This window comes from Opisthocomus hoazin, chromosome Z, assembly GCF_030867145.1.
Source record: "Opisthocomus hoazin isolate bOpiHoa1 chromosome Z, bOpiHoa1.hap1, whole genome shotgun sequence".
NCBI lineage: Eukaryota > Metazoa > Chordata > Aves > Opisthocomiformes > Opisthocomidae > Opisthocomus > Opisthocomus hoazin.
The window spans coordinates 36396474-36416593 of NC_134454.1; the positions used below are offsets into that span (position 1 = coordinate 36396474).

General features: G+C 35.8%; 1 protein-coding gene across 2 annotated transcripts in view; it reads right to left on the bottom strand.

The window, feature by feature from the left end:
- LINGO2 (leucine rich repeat and Ig domain containing 2) overlaps positions 1-20120 on the bottom strand; it is a 579240-nt gene that overhangs the window by 251644 nt on the left and 307476 nt on the right. Inside the window, exon 4 of one of the 2 annotated variants that reach the window (XM_075410838.1) lies at positions 2280-2363. The exons of the other annotated variant lie outside the window; for it this stretch is intronic. The gene's annotated coding sequence lies outside the window, so the exon portion shown is untranslated. The remainder of the gene's footprint in view (positions 1-2279; positions 2364-20120) is intronic. 2 annotated transcript variants of the gene reach the window in all.

The window sequence follows — 20120 nt, forward strand, 5'->3', positions numbered from 1 at the left end:
TCCTACTTGGGCACAATGCTAACCATAGTATCAAAAATTCACATAACAATTTTGAAAGGAAGGGGCCTTTAGAGATCGTCTAGTCCTTCTCTCAAAATAGGTCTAATAAGATCAAGGTGCTCAGGACATTGTCCAATTTATTCTTGAATACCTTCAAGGACAGAGAACTCATAGTCTCTCTGGGCAATCTGCTTCAGTATCTGATCACCATCACAGATAAAAACCAACCAACCAATCAACCAAAACTCTTATAGCTAGAGGGAATCAAAGCAGAAAGCCAACTACATCAAGAATGCTACAGTGTTATTGTTATTCACCAGTGCACTCATTTTGTCTAACTGCAAAAGACACAAGTTTTCATAAGACTGAAACAAGTCAAGTTTAAAATATTTACAATATTTAAGACTGTCTTTGATATAATTCTGAAAGGTACATTCTAGATGTACCCTGAAGTGAGGTATGTAGATAAGTATGCAAAATTATCTCTTCTGTGTAACAGAATTGCAATTCTCCAAAGATATGACTTAGATGTATTTTCTCTTTCTGGAGAGTAAGAAGCCTCAAGGAGGACTGAACAGTTGGTAATTCAAACACATTGAAAAATTCTTGTGCTACCTCAAACATGATTAAGAATTGGTGATGTTAAGGCAAGAAAATCCCAAGTCCCAGGGCAAGTCTAAACTCTGGACCAAAAAGCACTCTGAAAATTGCAGAAAGAGACCAAGTCAAATGCATCCAAGTAAAAAACAGCCTTTGCACAAGCCCATAGTAGACCACCCTCCATTATGTCCAAGAACCGAATACATGGTAATTCCTAGAATTAGCATATTCCTCACAAATTTGTAAGAAGGACACAAATTGTAAATACCTGCACATAGTGCAGGTGGAATTTTGGGGACCCACCTATAAAAGATTCAGGGTGCTTTTGAAGTTAAAGTGACAGTGACTGGGTTTATAGAGACAGCAGGTGGGTTTGAACAAGCACAGGTGTTATAATATTAGTGGACTTACCATGCAGCTTGGAGAGCTCAGACAGTCCAAGTAAGTTGATATCATATGAAAATAAATATCGTCCCTGAGGGATAAAACCATGTTCCTTGTGTTTCTCTGTTAACATTTTTGATACCTCTGCCACCAGTCATCACAAGACAGTCAGTGAAATTAATTTTTTGAAGGGCACGTCCTGCTTCTTCATTATTATCTGATATACTTTCAAAGTCATTTTGATGGTGAAGCAGTACCGATGAATTGTCAATACTGATAGGACTGTCAAACTCAGAAAACTATTGTGTTTCCTTTAAAAAAAGGATATAGATCATCTATTTATCAACAGAAGATATGTATATAAAAAAGTGAGTATACTTACACATATATATGAAAATGGAGATCAGACAAGACCAGTCTTGATAGAAGTCTACAACTCCTTATTTCATGTTTTTTTACTGATAAATCTGATAAATTTCTAAATCTATTCTTAGGCCATAAGGCCTTACGCTGTGCCAGGTCTCCAACACCGGGGTTTTCTGCTCTCTGCAGGGGGGTGGGCTAGATGACCTCTAAAGGTCCCTTCCAATCCAAAGCATTCCATGATTCTAAGATTCTATGACAAACACAGGGCTAGTACCAGTCTCTTGGGGGCTTAGTGACTATCGTCCCTGATCGTTTCTAAGTACTTTTCTTCTGAAAAGAGATAGCACTGCTAAAATTGCTAAAATTGCACTGACTTTCTGCTAGGTAGGAAAAAAAATAACAGATAGCTTTTTCGAAAAAGGACAATCCACCTCAAGCAAACACTTCTTGGAATAAGGATGAAGTAAGTAATTGCTTTAAAAAAACAATTTGAACCTCTAGAACAGTATTTTTAAAACTCACTAGTGTGTTTTTCTACATTAAAAAAATACATAATAAAGTAGAAAGTAACATTTTAAAAGCAGACCCTTCAGCAGACAGAATTTTTGACATTGCAAAATCTAGTCCTAACAAGAATGGGCAAAATTTGGGAATATTGTGTACATATTTAAATGTTTAGAAAATAATTTTCTGTGCTAACTGCATTGGTTGGTGACTAAAAACACTTGGATCCATGACAAAACTGCATCTTAGAGAGATATGGGACATTGAGTATTCACGTTTTGTTAACACAGAAGGCAAAGTTTATGACATTTAATATGTAAATATCAAATCAGAATAAAAAATAACTGCAGCTGAGATGTTACTATAAACGTAAGTGAGACCACTGATGGGAAAAAAATGTTATCAGTGAAAAAAAAGAAACGTACCAGGCTGAAACTGCTCATTGCTCACACTTGTGGTGATAGTCTTCCACTATTTCCCTTCTCCAGACTATTTATCTTCATATCAACCTGATTAAAATAAACAAACCAAATGAAAACGAAATAAAAAAAAAATAAAGCAATGATATTAAAATCTTTAAATACCTTGAGTAACTGGGTCAGAAATGTTTCAGTAGATCAGTGTAACAGATCCTGTTTTCCTTTGATTATTTTTACATTTCCAGATTGAGTACATAGCACATCTTAGACTGACCTTAACCACCCATAAAAACGGAAAACAGCTCATTGTAAATGTTAAAGTTACGTGATATGTCTCCTCGGTTTCCCTCTGTTTATGAACTCTCGTTGTTGTAGATAGTAGGAGGTAAACCCTGACATGCATTGATATGGATTGCAAGGATAGGTGGTGTCTTTTATGTCTCAGTCATTTTCCAAAGTCTACTTGCTGTTATTGCAGGCTTGTATTACCTGGGGAAGAGCTTAAAAAGCACTGAAACACTCATGCGATGATTGAAAAATAAAATTAAAAACATGACATTTTTTTTAGTTAAAAAGAAACAGACATCTTTAGAGAGCTGAAATCCACCACACAATGGTTCTTCACTAAAACCCCTCTTCCTTCTGGTTATACAAGCAGTTGCAGTATTATTCTTAAAGTTAAAAGAAAGTATAAAGTGATACTCCAGATACTTAGTTCAGGAATCTAAAATAAGCTTTCACAGTTTCTAGCTAAGTTAGGATTTGGCCTGAAAATAATTACTTGTTTTCAAGATGTTTCTTTTAAAATAAAATGACTGTTTTGGATTCCCTACTTCAAACAACCTCTACCAGTTTGGTTTCATGAAGCACTAGGATGTACAAAATCACAATAGGTCGCCAAAAACCAGTACCAAACTGATAAGCTAATTAAGATCTCAGCTGATAGGTTTCTCTGCTGGAATGAACTACCATTGGCTTGTCACATTAATTGGACAGGCTTAGACTAGTTAGATTTACTTTCATTTTGAGACGCTAGAAAAGTCGAGGAGAAAGATTTCTTTGTTTTAAAAAGTCTTTTTGCATAATCCCAGGAAAACCGACCAAGCTGATATCTACACATGGAGTAAAGTGAATAAACATAGGATAAGTAATGTTACATTTTCCTTCAGGTGTGTTGACCTGCACACTTCTAAATCACAGACTTGTTGAAAAAAGAGAGAGGTTTGACTTGGTATCACAAAACTCACCTACATGCTTCCGAAGCTTCTTTCTACAGTTAATACTAAATCTAGCTCTCAACTTGCTGTCCTTAAACTCTCAGTCAAGACAACTGCTTATATGAGAGGACTCTGTGCTTCTCACATTCAGTTGTGTTGCAGCTTTTTAAAGCCATAGGTTTGTGACTGATGTTGAGAACTGGACCAATGGTGTCAGGCTTTTTGATTTTGTCTGTGAAGAACCATAAAGTCACAGAGTAACTGGCTGGAAAGGACACGAGGAGGTCTCTTGACCAACATCCCACTTCATGTGCTGGGTCAGGACTGAATTCAAACCAAGGATTGGTTCAGCTAAATATTGAAAAACATGTTTCCATGGTAAAATTAATTTGAATAGTAAACTGAAGAGCTATCTTTTTAGCAATTCCATGTAGTTTGCACAAATTTATAAAGGCAACTTAATGCCAATTTGTTTGGATTAAATTACTCCTCAGGAATTAATAGTCTTACCTGTTTTTCTGTTATCTTACTGCTATCTCTAATTTAATGTGATTTCAAACATGAAGGAGGAAAGAGGCAATAGTCATAATCTTGCAATTCAGTATATGAAATGTTTTGGTTATCTATCAGTTTTTAGATATTACTGCATCTATATCTGCATACAACAACTCCGTTAAAATTTGCCCCAGTCCAAGTCTGTATGAGAGAAAACCTTTTCCTGCCAGCTATTTTTAAAGCCAGCAAATTAGTCACTTCTTCCTTTTTATAGTGAGTGATATTTGCAAGGTCAATGAATAATCTGATGTTTTCTAAGAGTAGTTATTTTTAATAATATCTACTTAGAAGGTATGAAGGCTAAGAGAATGACATCTGTGTTGTTCCTTGACTAGTTTTGGAGGATGTTCTATTACTCTTACAAATAAGGAACTCTAAACAATTTCCACACTCTTTAGTAAATTAATTTATTCTTAGAATGTATTTTTAAAATAATGTCCTTGCTAATGTATTATGAGGAATTATGTGAAGTGATGTACACTGTTAAGTGGTATACTAGTATTAACCTGCTTTATATACACACAGTATATTATTGAGGAAGGCTATAAGCATAGCCACTTGACTTGTGAAATATTTTGTAGAATCCTTGACAAAAGCCAAGAAGCATAGGTTAAATTCAGCTATTAATAAACATGAAGAGGCAGTCAAGGCGACCACAAGAGACAAATTTTAACTACCTATATAGCTAAAAAAAGGAAAAAATGTATCCCCCACATTTTATATGCTTCACAGGAAACTCAGGAACAGGTAAGAGTTCAGCATAGATATGTTCTCTGTGTGGTCCAGGTGACAGGGTAGCATTGCTACCTACTATTGGAGGCAAAGGCCATCATCTCGGATCTATTCTAGTCCTCAGCAGAGGAGGAGGATGGAATCATACTGATTTATTCTTGAAATATTCCAGCAAAATTATTGGTAAACTTCTAACTACTAATTTAATTTTATCACCTTAATTCTCTGCAAATTATAGTAAGATCCCTTCAGAGGCTTCATTTTTAACCCAGACACATCAAAGATGAAAGCAGCACTTGGCCAGGAAGGAAGAGGTTCAGCGAGAATATGTGCGAGAATGTGTGCAAGAACGCTTCTGGTCTCAATTATCAATGAGAGAGTGGTAATGGACTTCCTCTGAGCTTATGGCAATATAACTCATCTACTCGAGTGGAGATGAAAGAAAAGGATAGAGCAAGGGAGACACCCATTTATGCTATGCCACCTTTTTTTTGTATTAATTACTGAAAACCATCTGGACTTTGACACTATGAGCTTTACTGTTGTTAAAGACATTTCAAATTTTCTTTGTAAACTCAGGATTAAGTCATGTGAGTGTCTAAGCTCCTCAGTGGAAATACTAAATATTGCAGTACTATCTTGTGAGATACACAACCTACTTTCTGAGAAAATCTAGTTTTTCATTTCTGTAATGAAATCGCATTTTCTGACAGGTCTGAAACTGACTGTTTCTTAAACATTTGACTGCTTTCAATTTCCTGGTATACCTAACAATGATGGCCTTACGTACCAGCTTAAGGCTTCAGTTTGTTTCAGTCCTGAAAGTCATCTGAAATTTTCATCTAAGAAAAAATACTTTGTTTATTTATGAATTAAAAGAATTATATTTTAAAACTTTGGAAGAAGGAAAAAATTTCACAACCCCAGAGTCAGCATACAAATGAATTTAAACTGGATACATTTAAAGTCTTGTACTTCTTTTTAAGGACTTCAGAGTGAGGCAGGCAAGACCTGCGATACTTCTTGCTGAAATATTCATGCACTACAAAAAAATCAGCTACTGAACTTCTGGACTATGCACACAGAGCTACTTATGACAAAAATTTTAAACTTGATCTGCTGAACATAAACGTCCACTTAGCATCCCATGTTCTTTCATACTGAAAAATCAAAGACAAGAAGAATTAAACTCAGTTCTGGCTTTATTCCACATTTGTTGGCGTTGGAGTAGGATCAATCATAAATTATTTTCTCACTGTGAAAGCGGACGAAACAGAGAAAATAGATACTCTGAGGTATAGTTCTTCACTGAGGATAATCCTAGTCAAGACTGTAGGAGAACTTGTTTTTTTTCCCTGATCTTGGGCTATTATCTAAGCAAAAAGGGCTATTCACAAAATGAAGAATAGTTAAAAAAATGGACATATATCCTGGAAGTAAGGTATAGCAAGGATGTACAGGAAACAGTAGTTCAATTTGTACAATCTAAAAGGAAAATAGAAACTCCCTCTGCCCTCCCCCAATACACACCATCCTGAAGACTGCTAGCATTTTCACAACGGCATATTCTTACTAAAAGTGGATGATTTATATCACTCTAAGTGTTTTACTACTGAAAATACAACGTAGAGTGAAGCCTCAGAAACCAGGCAGTCATATTGTAGTAGAAGCAACAGGAAAAAATGAGATTAAACAACATAAGCGGAAACATTTATTACTAATAATCAGATCTAATGTGTGAGAGATCTTTGCTATGAATAATGTTTAATGTAGAAACCACGACTGCTTACATAGAAGGATACATGTTTCTCCAAACACGTTTTACCTGACAATTACAATGCTGTTGCACACATCTTATGCCATTTACATAATCAAACTTACATTGTGAAAGGACATATTCCTTTTCTGTATAGTTTATGACTACATCAATAATAGATGTGATACTCTAGTGCCAAGTATGATTTTTTTATTACTCCACTCCTGGTTTATTACTGTGGTATGTAGTTCAGGAGCTTCCTATTTCAGTAACCTTGCAATTCCGTGAGTATCACTTCTTCTGTATTACTTTTTTTTGTATATTTTTCTACAATCTATTTCACAAACACTGGATTCTGAGACATTTTCTCAAAATCGGTTCCCTCTAAAGAGAAGCTTCAGTGTAGAAACCTCTTCCAGCTCTTTAACTGTAAACACCTATCCAAAGATACAAACTATCTGGCATCATATTTTTCTAGTGGACTAACAGACATAGTACCAGAAAGAATTTCTTACAATGCTCACGACTAGGCGACCACATTACATGATCTATCTAGATATTAACTTAGATGTCTATAGACAAATGGGACTAATGGAAACACTGTTCCAGATCCATGATTTTATCATATTAGATATCTAATTTCCAGTTTATTTGTATCTGAGGCTGATTTATACTCCTTTGCTCCTGGATACACTTACTACATGTCTTGCAAATAGAAAAAGATCCAAATCTTTTCCTAATACGTGACTGGAATTTAGCAGGTGGACAGAAGAGACATGATATGATCAGAAAGTGATGAAATAAAAGCAAAAAAAGAACTCAGACACAGAAAAAGGTGGCAGAGTCAAGAGATGGCAGCAGTATAGACTGCATTTACTTAAAAGAAATTGTAATGAATCATTCCAGAAACATGTGTAGTAGTATATCTCAGATTTCATTCATAAGATAGAATAGAGTTTTTGGTATCTTAAGTGAATGAGAATATATACTGCCACTACAAGAACTTTTTTTTCCTTTTCTTTTTGGAGAAAAAAAACACAGCAGCACAGATCCTCAATAGCAAATCATATTTCAGATTTTTCCATAAAGATGTAAAGACATGACTGGTTAAGAACTAAAACAACTTCTTACGAACAAGGGCCAAATACGGACACTGTATTCTTCTGACTACGCTTATTATTAAACATACTGGTGACTCTCAGCTTAGATCTTTAAATTGTCAGTCCCGGAATCTGGGAGAGCTACCAAGAGGTTACTCACTTTATACGTGTATCCTTACTTTCCCTGAGTAATACTGTAAACAGACTACTGAGCTTAACATTTGGTCTGAGCAAATGAAGAAATTCTCCTGGTGAAAATCACATTTTTACTAAGTAATATAAGTGCCTTCCCACCTGAGAAGTCAAAAATATCCTACCACTGAGCAATGAGACATAATGACTGAGGACATAATAAGCATTTGAATCAGAAGCCAAATTTGAAATTTTGAAGGTTTTATTTTTTATGCTGTGATACAAGTACATCATATCACAACTAGAAATGTTGAGAGGCAATCTGTTATCAGCACCTATTAATTTCAGAGGAACTATTTATACACAAACATGCTTCTCAGTGTAATTAAAGAATGTTGAGGCTTGATTTTAATTCTGTGCCACAAAGAGGACGAGATGGTATCTGCAGAAAGAACAGCTATCACTAGTGCTCTACTATTGAGCTGTTAACCAGTTAACAGACCTGCATGCATCTGCAACCTGACATCTCCAGTCTTACCAACAGCTGAAATTACATGTCTAATTGATTTGTCAAAATGTATGCATTAAATGGAGTACTCGTTCACCTAACAGAAAAGATCATATTAATTACGTTAAATATAGATGTTGTCTTTACCTGCAACTGAAATGCAGAACCAAGTTATGACTTGAACAAGATGCAATAAAGATCATAATGGCAGTGGGCTTGAAAACTGACTATTTTATAAAATTGAGCACATGTAGGCACCAACACGTAGGCACCAACTGAATTTTTAAAAGAAGAATCAGGTGGCTTGCGGGTGCTGGGTATCACAAACCATAATTTGTTTGAGTATAAGTGAAGGATCCAACCCAATGTGCAAAAACAGTCAAACAAGGAAGATTTCCTGTAAGCTGTAAATCAGTGTTTTACTCATTACAAGCAACTATATTTTTATTATTTCTCAATTCCGAAATACAGTAGCTCCTTACCTGCGATTTCTTATTGTAAAAAGACAGCTGTTATTTGATATGACAATAATCTTGTTAAAAACAAGAAAGCTTCAAGAAAAATGTCCATGGGATGAATGCATCAGTTGTTGGGATTTTTGTTTCTGGAGAGTGGAAAACAAGAGCAGTAAAGGTATCTCTGAAAAACTAGAGCCTTTGTTGATAGTGTTTAAAGGGACACTTGCTAGTTGGTCTTTAGGCAGCTGGATACTTTTAATAAAAAAATTATTTTCTTTAGATTAAGATTGTTTCTCTTTGAAACCTTTGTCACTCTAATAGATTACATTCTTACACCATAAGGATGCTTCTTGAAACTCACATCTGCAAGGCAATAGACTATCTGTTGATAAAGTGTTTTTTTATGTTCAGGCATTTTGAAAAGAGTTTTAGATAAAACAAAATGAGTTCTAATATAAATAAAGAAATGAAGAACCTGAAAAATTGCAGCAGGCTCTCAGCAAGGCATTGGTGTGGCAGCCAGATAGATACAGCATGAATCTGTGCAATTGAAGTCTTCTGTTAAGTAAAAGATCTAACAAAATACGTCACAATATGGAGCTTGCACAGTCAATAGAAGTGGTAATAAACCTCCACTGTAAATTTTTACTGTTGCTGGCACTGGATTGAGGAGAGTCAGGGAAGAAAAAAAATACACATAGAATTATTCTTAGTAATGTCAAATCTGCAAGCAACCATGTTAAATCTGCCCTTTCTAGTTTGATCAGTGATAGAGGAAAAAATGCACTTGTATTTTACTTGTGTTCTGTCTTTGCAAATGATTTCACAAAATGTTAGATCAGGGCTTATCTCAGTCCTTCTAAAATTTCAGATCTTCTCCTTCCTGCTCATGATGGGGCTAACATCTCAACTACACTCTGCATCTACTAAACAAGTACATTATTTTTATCCTAAGAGATAGCTAATCACATAGGAATGTGATTAAGGGAAAGTACAAATGCTGTAAAAATCTCTTTGAGTCTCTGACACAGTGAAGTGTGGGGTACACACTGAAGGCAGGCATGAGTATGCATTCTTCTGTCCCTGGGAAAAAGGTAGATGGGACAGATGCAGAAATTTCTACTCATTCATAGCTCATACTGCCAAATAGTTCACTGCACAAAATAAGCTCACCTCACATTTACAGTTTGTATTTTTCATGTTTGCTTCTCTGGTATTTCCCACAATGACAACTCTGAAAGATACCAAAACATTTTTGCAACAGTCCTTCCTCCAGGGATGTCTTAGACTTCAACTGGGTTAAGCTGTGCAACAATGATTTTCTTAGCAGATTCTTTAGTTTATATTAGTTGCTGCAGTCAGGGTAACAGTTGTGCCTACATCACATGGACAGAGAAATATAATAAATTAACCACATATAGCTAAAAAAGCTAAAGATGTTTTCAGATAGAGATATCTTAATTTCCTAATTATTTTAATTATAATAATTACAGTATTGAGAATACTACATTGATGTGTTACCTTAGGTACTACAGTAACTTAAAACTCCCTTTCAAGTGTGGATCGTTTTGGCCCCCTAAACTAAATTCTGAATTGTGCTCATCTATCTTAATGTCCAACCATGTACTTGTATTTATCAGTTCCTTTCTTGACTCTTAACACCTTGTGTTCTCCTGTCATGTTAGTCAAGCTCAAAATGTAACCATCTGCCTGGAGTTCTCAGGACTATGCTTATTTATCCTACTGTATCACCCTTATCTTCTTACTTGTAAGATTTCATCTTCAGGACTCTATCAAAGATATTAGCCTGAATCTTTTTCCTTCTTTCTACTGAAGACCTTCACCCTTATTCCAGTGTTGGCTTTCTCGCATCTTATCAAATTAACAGCAGCATATCTGGAAGGAAAATCCGAATTGTATGTTGGAGATAAATGTCAGAGCACCATTACATTTAAACTTTTGAAGACTAATTAGTAGAGAAGTAAGACTTTGAGATTTTTGGCTCTCCACTATCAAAACATAAGCAGAAGTGTAATTGGTTATTAAAAATTTTCTTAATAATTGTCAAGATCAATACTTCATATTAATGACAAGATAACTTTAATGCAAGCATCGAAACAGAGAAATGCACCACCACATACATACCTTCACACACCACATCTTGAACTCCCTGAACGAAAAGTTCATTCTCCTGGAAATTTCAGCCCCTCACATCTCTGTAGGGTGTGTTGTGCTTGTTTCCAGGCTATTGGCAACTTGCCGATAGCACATTGACATAGTTCTTCAATAATAAATAAAACATCTTACCAACTTCTTGAATAAAGCAAGCAACTTCTGCGACCTTCCAGGTTCCTCTGGGCTAGCGTTTCTGATCACCTCAAACTCCATGACTGAGGAGCTCCCAACCCTCAGCCCTGACTACAGTGCATGACCTCCGTGATACTGTACACACAGTTACTCTAGGATATAAGTTATGCATGTGTAGTGATAGTGTTTAGTAATGTGTAGAACAAATCATTAGTCCTAAGTGTATTGCTAATGAATGAATTTAGGAACATTTTGATTTTAAATTTGGAAATTGATCAGATTTAACAGTGTACTGATCAATACAGAGTGTAGCTGATCTTTTATCAGTATCAGATACTCCCAGAGCAATAGCCTCTATTTTCCTAACATATAGAATCATAGAATCATAGAATGCATTGTGTTGGAAGGGACCTTTGAAGGTCATCTAGCCCAACCCCCTGCAGTAAGCAGGGACATCTTCCACTAGACCAGGTGGCTCAGAGCTCCATCCAACCTGGCCTTGAACACTTCCACTTGAACGTGTCCAGAACTTCTCTGGGCAACTCGTCCCAGTGTTTCACCACCTTCATTGTAAAAAAATTTCTTCCTTGTATCCAGTCTAAACCTACTCTCCCTTAGTTTAATGTCATTACCCCTTGTCCTGTCATATATAGATATATAAACCTGTGTACACACATGCAGCATCAGTTGCAACACAGATCCTGTTCAACAACAAATTTCAGACAACAGAGGCATCACATGCAGAAATAAGTACAATTTGCATTGTCTAGGAGATTCCATCACACTTACCATCAGATAGAGAATAAACCATGGATTACTTACTACATACAAGCCTTTTCCCAGGATGTCTGTGCAAAGCACACAGGATATTCTTTCATTTTCTCCGTACCTAGCTTTTATTTAGAAAGTGGAAACATACTGAGATTCTTCCTTGTTCTCACTTTTTAAGGTGTTGAAAATCTGTGTTTGCAACCTAAAATATTATTTATTTTTAAGATAATCTTTTTAAGAATAAACGTGACTAATTTTAACCTATGGTTTAAAACATTCTTAGCACTAGAGCTTTTTAAATGTAATTCACTAATCATAACAACACTTTTCACCGTTGATTTTTTTCTTACCAAAGATGAAATTTTTGTCCAGGTACCTTAACCACTGGCCTAGTGATTGTTCCTTTGTCTGGTACGCAGGAGCCCTCATTTCCAATGATGAAATAATCTTGCTAGTAAATCCCAACATACAGGTTACTTCACAGTTGTTGTGGTTTAGCCTGTGGCTTGCAACAGGGCCACGTGGTCGCTCTATTGCACCCCCAGTAGATGGGGTGGGGAGGAGAATGGAGAGAAAAAGGCAAAAACTCGTGGGTCGGGATAAGGGCAGTTTAACAGAACAGAAAATGAAGTGAACAGTAACAACAACAATACTGATAAGGAGAATATACAAAACAAACAGCAAAATGCACAGAGCAGCTCTCACCACCCGATGCCCAGTGCGCTCCCGAGCAGCGACTGCCTTCCCACTGCCCAGCGCCCCCACCGGAACCCAGCATGACAGCACACGGCATCGAATAGCCTGTTGTTTGGCCAGGCTGGGTCAGCCGGTCCAGTGTGTCCCCTCCAGGCTGCTGGTAAAAATTAACCCTGTCCTGGTCGAACCCAGGACATCAGTTATAGAGACTAGCTTCAACTTGTTATGCACTAAATACTCATTCAGACAGGCTATATTCTTAGTGTAGGTCTTCCTTACATTAATACTTTCACAAGTTTTCATCTCCACCTCAGCTCCGTTCTGTTCTTCATTTGCCTAAATTTCCTCTAATAAACAGAGCTACAAATATTCTGTATATTACTTTTTCTGCTATATTTATGTATCTTAAACATAATAGCGCATATGTAATTATTAATATTTATATTTGCAATATTTTTGGTATCATAGAGAGAGCTGGTATTAATTAAGAAACGCTATACTCTCAAGAAAATGTACATAAGATAGAGAGAATCCTAGAGAGAAACAAAGATCATGAAAAGTTTAGAAAATGTCATCTACAGATGAAGGCTGTGATAAGTAAATCAGTTTGTTCAAGAAGAGAGGTGACTGAGGTAGTACATAAGTTGACATGAAGAGGCTAATGATTAACTGTTTTAAAGTTCCACTTCAATGTATACTAGAAATGTTGATACAACTCGCAGAAACAAACTATTTGGACAGTTAACTAAATATTATATTTGGGATGTAAAGGACTTCTATCTTGAATAATCTGGACACAACTCTGTCAGGAATGACCTCGCTATAATGAAGTCTACCTCAGGATCTCAGACACTTGCACCTACCCACTTCATGTTTCTTAGTAGTAAAAATCTACCTGAGAAATTAAAAATAGCTTCAGCATCAACAAAACCTGTGAGTCTAAAATTGAATTTTATTATTATATCATGCCTGAACATTCATGAAGCTTGCTCTTTAAAAATATAGAGTTTTAAAGCTCTGCTGTGGTAATAAACTTTGAATTTATTCTCAAAAAATGTGGCTGTGATGCATATGCACAGATATTAGATAGACCTAGCAAAATTCAGCATTTACAATCTACAATATGAAAGTAACCACTAACCAAACAGCCGATGGCTTTGAAAGTTAAACATGAAATTATTAGAAAGAAAGTACAAGAAAACAAATGTGTGCAAGCCCCACATTGCTCTAACTTAGAAATTTTGTGCATGAAAAAATTTTTTTCAGTATTATTGAACTAGCGGTTCTTGCTCTTCTTTTTTTACCTTGAAGTCACTTGAGAATTCCTCATTTCAGGGACATGGATAACTAACTCACTTGAATTTCTGAGGCCTTGATTTATTCTCTGAGTTCAGCACCCTAAAATCTGCATGCTTAAAAGAAGTGAAATCCATTATCCAAGTCAAATCACATTGCTCCAGGTAAGGCTCAGCAGTACTGAAGATTTATTCCTCATCCGCTCAGGAAGGTGCACAGACAGGGATCTTATAATACCCACAAGAGGCAAGTGCCAGAAAATTCCAAGGCTCAGATTCAGAATTCAAGCTTTGCTGAATATCCTAATGATTCTCCTTTGCAACCAAAGAGTCCAGATTTTGATTTTCTACCTTACATTGAAGACCTACTGATACATTACATGAGAACACAAAATTTGTGCGCTGAAGAGGAAAAAAAAAATCAGGAAAGAAACTTAATTCGCCACTTCAAATACCTCTCATCTCTCATTTCTGATCAATTTATATAATTTTTTTCTAGATGAAGGTCCTATGTTGCATCAAAATCTTGAGCTCTTCAGATTATATTCTGCACATTCAATTGAAAAACTACAAGTAACCGGTAACAAACTTCAGAATCCAGCACTGAAGGGCATTTTTGATAAGTACTTAGTGAGGATGATAAATAATAGAGCCTGCAGCAAGAGTTTATAATCTGTAGACTGCCTCAAAAATAGCCTGCAAAGGCTAAGCGCTATCACCTCCTACCATGACATCATGTAAGCTTTGACCAAGTATTTTAGTACACGCACATATTGCCTAAATACCCTTGTCCTCGTTTCGGCTGGCATAGAGATAATTTTCTTCTCAGTAGCTGCGGTGTTTTAGATTTACTATAAGAATAATGTTGTTAATACACTGATGTTTTCAGCTGTTGCTAAGAAATCAAGGACTTTTTTTCAGTTTCCCGTGTTTGGCTAACGAGAAGGTGTGCAGGAGCTGAGAGGCAGCACAGCCAGGCAGCTAGCCCAAGCTGGCCAGTGGAAATACTCCATACCATAGATGCATAGACATCATTATCAGTATACCAATGGGGGTTGGCCATGACAACCCTAAACTAATTTTCAGAATCTTCTAATAAATTTTTTTAATTTTCTTTTATTTTCCTTGCCATGGACTTTTGGCAGTAATTCAGTTTTCATCTGCCAGAATAATTGAATTTCAAGAAAGTAGAACCAAAATCAAGTTTCACTAGTGAAGGAGGAACATCTTCATTTGCAGTTCAGAAAGGCATGTACCGAAATTTCAGTAACACCTACAAAGGCAAAAAATGTGGACTGTTCTACAGTTCTAATTTACTGATACATATTCTTAAGTGTGACAAGCTGAAACCAGACCTATTGCTATCTGCTTTTTTGAAGTCAAGATTCTAGGTTGCTTTTAAAGTGGACAAAACATAATTTAAAAGTAAAAATTAATTAAACAAGTAACTTCCACACTACAAAATTTTATTATTCTATATTATGCAACACAGCAATAAAAACAGCAGTAAAATGCCCATAATGCACAACTATAGCTTTTTAGTGCCATAAAAATGTACTTTCAAGACAGTAGCACATTATAGTTTAAGTGAAGCTCTTCATTAGATACTATGAGAAAATGAGGCATGAAAGGAAGATAGAAAAGCCTTCTTAATAGTTCCTGTGCAGATAATGTAGGCCGAAGACAATCAAGAGCCATGCTTCATTTATTTTATGTTTTTGAACACTTATAGGCAAAATGTTGGTATTTGCTGTACTGTTAGGCTTTGCAGACCTGCATCAGTAATGACAAAACAGATTTGCATATTGTGGTGCAATTTATATGAATTTATGTTCAAACGGTATGTGGTTATCATTTGCTAATTGAGAGGTAACACCTACTCAGTTAGTCTGGATTTATTAAAAATCATGTTGGCCTACAAATTCAGTTAGTTACCAAAATGACCCAAACAGTCATTCTGGAGGTTCATAAACTCCTTATAAAATCACATTAAATGTATGTCAATAACTTAAACATCACATTAAATGCCCTAATAAATTAGATTAACCTTGTACAGACTGTGCAGCTACTTCTGACTGAAAAATGAGACTAAAAATATATATGATTTTCAATGCATTTTTCACAGTATTTTAACTATTATTTTGAAAGTGTTTAAATATGATTTTGTGTGACTGTCATACCACCATGTTTTAAATCCTTATTGCCTCAATCAGATACATTACTTAATATCCGCAATGAAACAAACTATTAAACTGTACTAGAAACAGAACAGGAAGAGCCAATACAGGAAAGAAAAATTAAGAAAAAATTGCGCTGGAAAAATACAGCACTTCACCATGTTCCTTTAAAAATACATAGTGAAGCATTTTTATCATATTCAAAATCTATTGCAAGGGTCAAGCTAGAAACTGGTTAGTCCTTCTTTGTAAAAGTTCTAGCTAATAAGAATAGCCTAACTGAAACAGTAAAGTTTTTTCTAAAATTCAGAAGACTTAGGATACAGTATGGACTTCCACAGCCTTCTCCCTGCGCAGTTTCCATATATATTTAGAAATCTGGGTAACAGGAAGCAAGTCTGATCCAATAAACCTCTACATTAATGTGTTTTAACTCACTGGCTTCACTCCTGTAACTTTCTTGGCAGTACCATTACTTTTATCACTCCTCAAGGAAAACAGTCACTGAATGTAAATGCCCCAGTAATAAAACATAAGGATAAGGATTGACCTCTGTTTACAACAGGTTTCACTACTGCACAAAAGTCAGGCCATACTACTAATTTATTTTCTCATATATACAGTATTATAGCCTAGTGATTTCCTAAAGTTGTGTAGGAAATTAGTACTGCAAATAATTAAACGAAAGTGTGCTTTACTTGTGCTTAACCTTTTTTATGAGCAGTGTTAAATCAACAAATAAAAGCTGCTATTTCACAGCAAGGCAAATTGTGCTTGCAGAATACAGTGGTTGCACCAAGTACACCCTGCACAGGAGTGAATAAAGAGGCTATCTGTAACAGACAAACACGTCCAACCACATGCACAGGGGAACAAGGAGCACTGCATCCAGTGGATTATAAGAACTTTGGATGTATATGGGTCTAGGACCGTTACAATTCTATTGATCAAACTTTATAGCTGAAGTTTTTTGCCTCTATCTCCCAGAGCAGGGATACAAATCTTGGCAAAAATACGTACTTTTCAGATTTACTTTCTCATACTACTTCCTACCCAAAGGTAAATGCATTAAATTTTAGAATTTTTAGTGATTTATAATTGCATACAGGAGGGAGCTGAATTCGGCTCTTCCCCTTTGGCCCACTAGACACAAAACCTCAACTACTTTTTGAATCTGCTCTTCCTGCATTCTGTCACACCTAAATTCTGGTGGTAATGAATGATAAGTCATCAGTGGAGCTGTTGCCACAAATATTTTAATTTAAAGCTTAGGGATTCGCAAAAAAACCCTTTTTAATGTTAATTTATTAAAAACCTTGTAATTTCAATAAACTGAAATCTTTTTTTGCCACCAGTGGAATACCTCATAGTACTTGCCATTAATACGAGTGCTGTGGCTTACATGTTTACAAAAGAATGGAGCTATTTTCTAAATACAGTATCTCAGAATTGCAGCTTTTCTACAGCAAAACAGAACTTTAGTTTACATCTAACTTGAGAATCCTGACTGTCAGGGCCTCAACACAGAGAAATGGATGCTACAAAACACATTTTCCTGTTTTGCATGAATTGCTGGAGAACTTGTACGCTTACGCTGAAAGAAAGCACATAACCCAAGTCTAAAAGTGCGGGCTGAATCAAGATTTGGGAATTGCATCAAGTGGCTACTGTAATCTAATGCTGAAATGAAAGGACTGTACCTTACAAACTACCAGACAGACAAATGAATCTGATACAGTTTCCACTAAAAATGTGCTAGAGATAAACAAAATCGCCCTCCTTCCCAATATTTTACATATTGCTGCTTGTCCATTCTTAAATTATGGATCTGAAAGAAATGTTGTAGACAACAATATGCTTCCTATGACAGGACATTACTGTTATAGAAAGAACGAGAGAGAAAGGAAGAGAGAAAGAAAGAGAAGGAAACAGCAATACCTGATACCTGTATGCTGGTCGTACAACAAAAGCACACACCTAATTTCCATGTAAAACCCTTTTGTAAAGCCAGATAATATTTAGTAGTATAGGCACTCTGCAGGGTATCATGAGAAGAAAGTAGCACAGGCACAACAGAAAAATAATAACCATCAACTTAAAATCTAATATGTTCTTTCTTACGCATTTGCAAAGAATTTACAGCTATTATAAATAATCTGCTTTGATCATAAAACTCTCAGTAACTTCTAGTAGTGATAAGGGAAATGGTTGGAAGAAAAAGAGGACCTTGCAAACAAGATAGAACTTTAAATAGAATATTCAGCTTTCAGTATTCACAGAAACCTTTCTCATTAATTCTCATTAATACGATTTTCACAAAATGAAAGGGGAGGGATTTGTGATTTGTGACCATTGAGAGGTGAGGACAGGAGGTAAAAGATGTAGAAGCGAATGATACCAGGCAGTTTTAAAAAATATTTAAGTAATAGTCATGATCACAGTAATAAAAAATCTTTTTTGATTCTTAAATCCTTAACAATTGTGCCAATAAAATCTGTCTCAGCATTTTTCACTAAATACCACTTTCGTTATTTTGATATTAATCAGCAAATTTCAAAGAAACTGGAAAAGATGTTCAGTTATAAAGCTAGCATTAGCATGGCATTTGAGTTCCTGTCTACAGCTCTGGGGTATTCACTTGGCTCCATCCCACTCTTCCGTACTGTCTTCGCACTAAGTGGTGAAACAGGATCTGTGTTGTTGTCCCAATATTTCTCTCCTTCCATTATGCAGATAGCTCCCTACCACAGACTCTTCTGTGAGTATAAAATATGTACAAATCCCAGAGCAGGCTTTTAACGTCTGTCTTTGCAAATAAAGCTGGAAGTACAGAGCCCATTTTTTACCAGTTGTCAGTCATGAATTCTTCTATTCCTTTTTCAAGTCTCTTTAAGTTTTTAACTCCTAAGTTTTCATGTTGATTAATGCACAGATGCATAGTTGCAGCCTGAAATGTAGGGATGGGGGAATGACATAATAATTATTTTACTAACCATCACAAGATTTCCTAATGTGCCTTTATGTAATCCCTTTGATCTCCTGGGAATTATTTTTAAGAGCAGCAGAAAAGGAGTATAATCTATTATGAATACAGAGATGAAAAGATTTAATATCCAGTAAATAGCTGAGAGTGAAACTTGCTTTAACAGGTTATTTTTGCACCTGTTCATCCGGGTCAGCAGAGAAGCTAAGACATACACCAATTCCACATGCTATTTCAAGGCTTATTTATCAAAGACATTCTTTAAGTATGTTAGTGCTATTCATTTCTGCTACCATATCCAGGTGTACCGAACAAGAACAAAGTGAATTAAAAATATTCTTGTCCTTGGATCACAATTTGGATGCTACACCGTGTTGTTTTACCATGAGGAGTGCCAGAGAGAGGGATGACAGATATTCTTTCAAGGAGCATCAGTCTCCACAACTCCACTAACATAGCATGACTTTTTGCCACCAGCCATCATCTCTGGGGAAAACAATGTTTTCATAGAATCATAGAACGTCAAAGACACTATGAAAAAAAAGCATGGAAGGGAATGTAGTTAATCTCATCCTCTCTCTGTACGTCTCAATATTCTTAACATCTTCGGGTTTTTGTCTATTATTTTAACTCTATCTGTCTAAACATTTTCTGCAGTCCTTCGTAACACACTCTTAGCAGAGCCTGAAATTTGAGGGAACTCATAGCCTTTAATGAACAGCATGGAACTTAATAGTAAATAGGAAACTCAGGTAACAATCTCAAAGCATTCGTCATTAGTTTAACACTGTTCAGAAAGAAAAGGATGTGAGTTATTGCATTGAATTTAATAGGAATAGAATCAAGCACCTTTTGTTGGCTGTTTTTTTCTTTTTCAAAATAATCCTACTCTAGATATCAAGACTGATTAAAAGACCTTGATTTAAGCAAAAGAAATAGGTCCATGAGGTTAGACTTATTACAGGGGGAAATCACCAACACTCTATTTCAAGTGTGTAAGTTCACTGATGTCTGTGCATTGCTAGAACTTTAGATCAGAAACTGGACAGCAGGATCCACACCTACAGAAAACATCAACAAGGACGTGTTACTTCTTTCCATTAAAGATATTAAGAATCTGCTTTGTGTGGACAGGCTAACTTAAAGAAATACTGTAATCC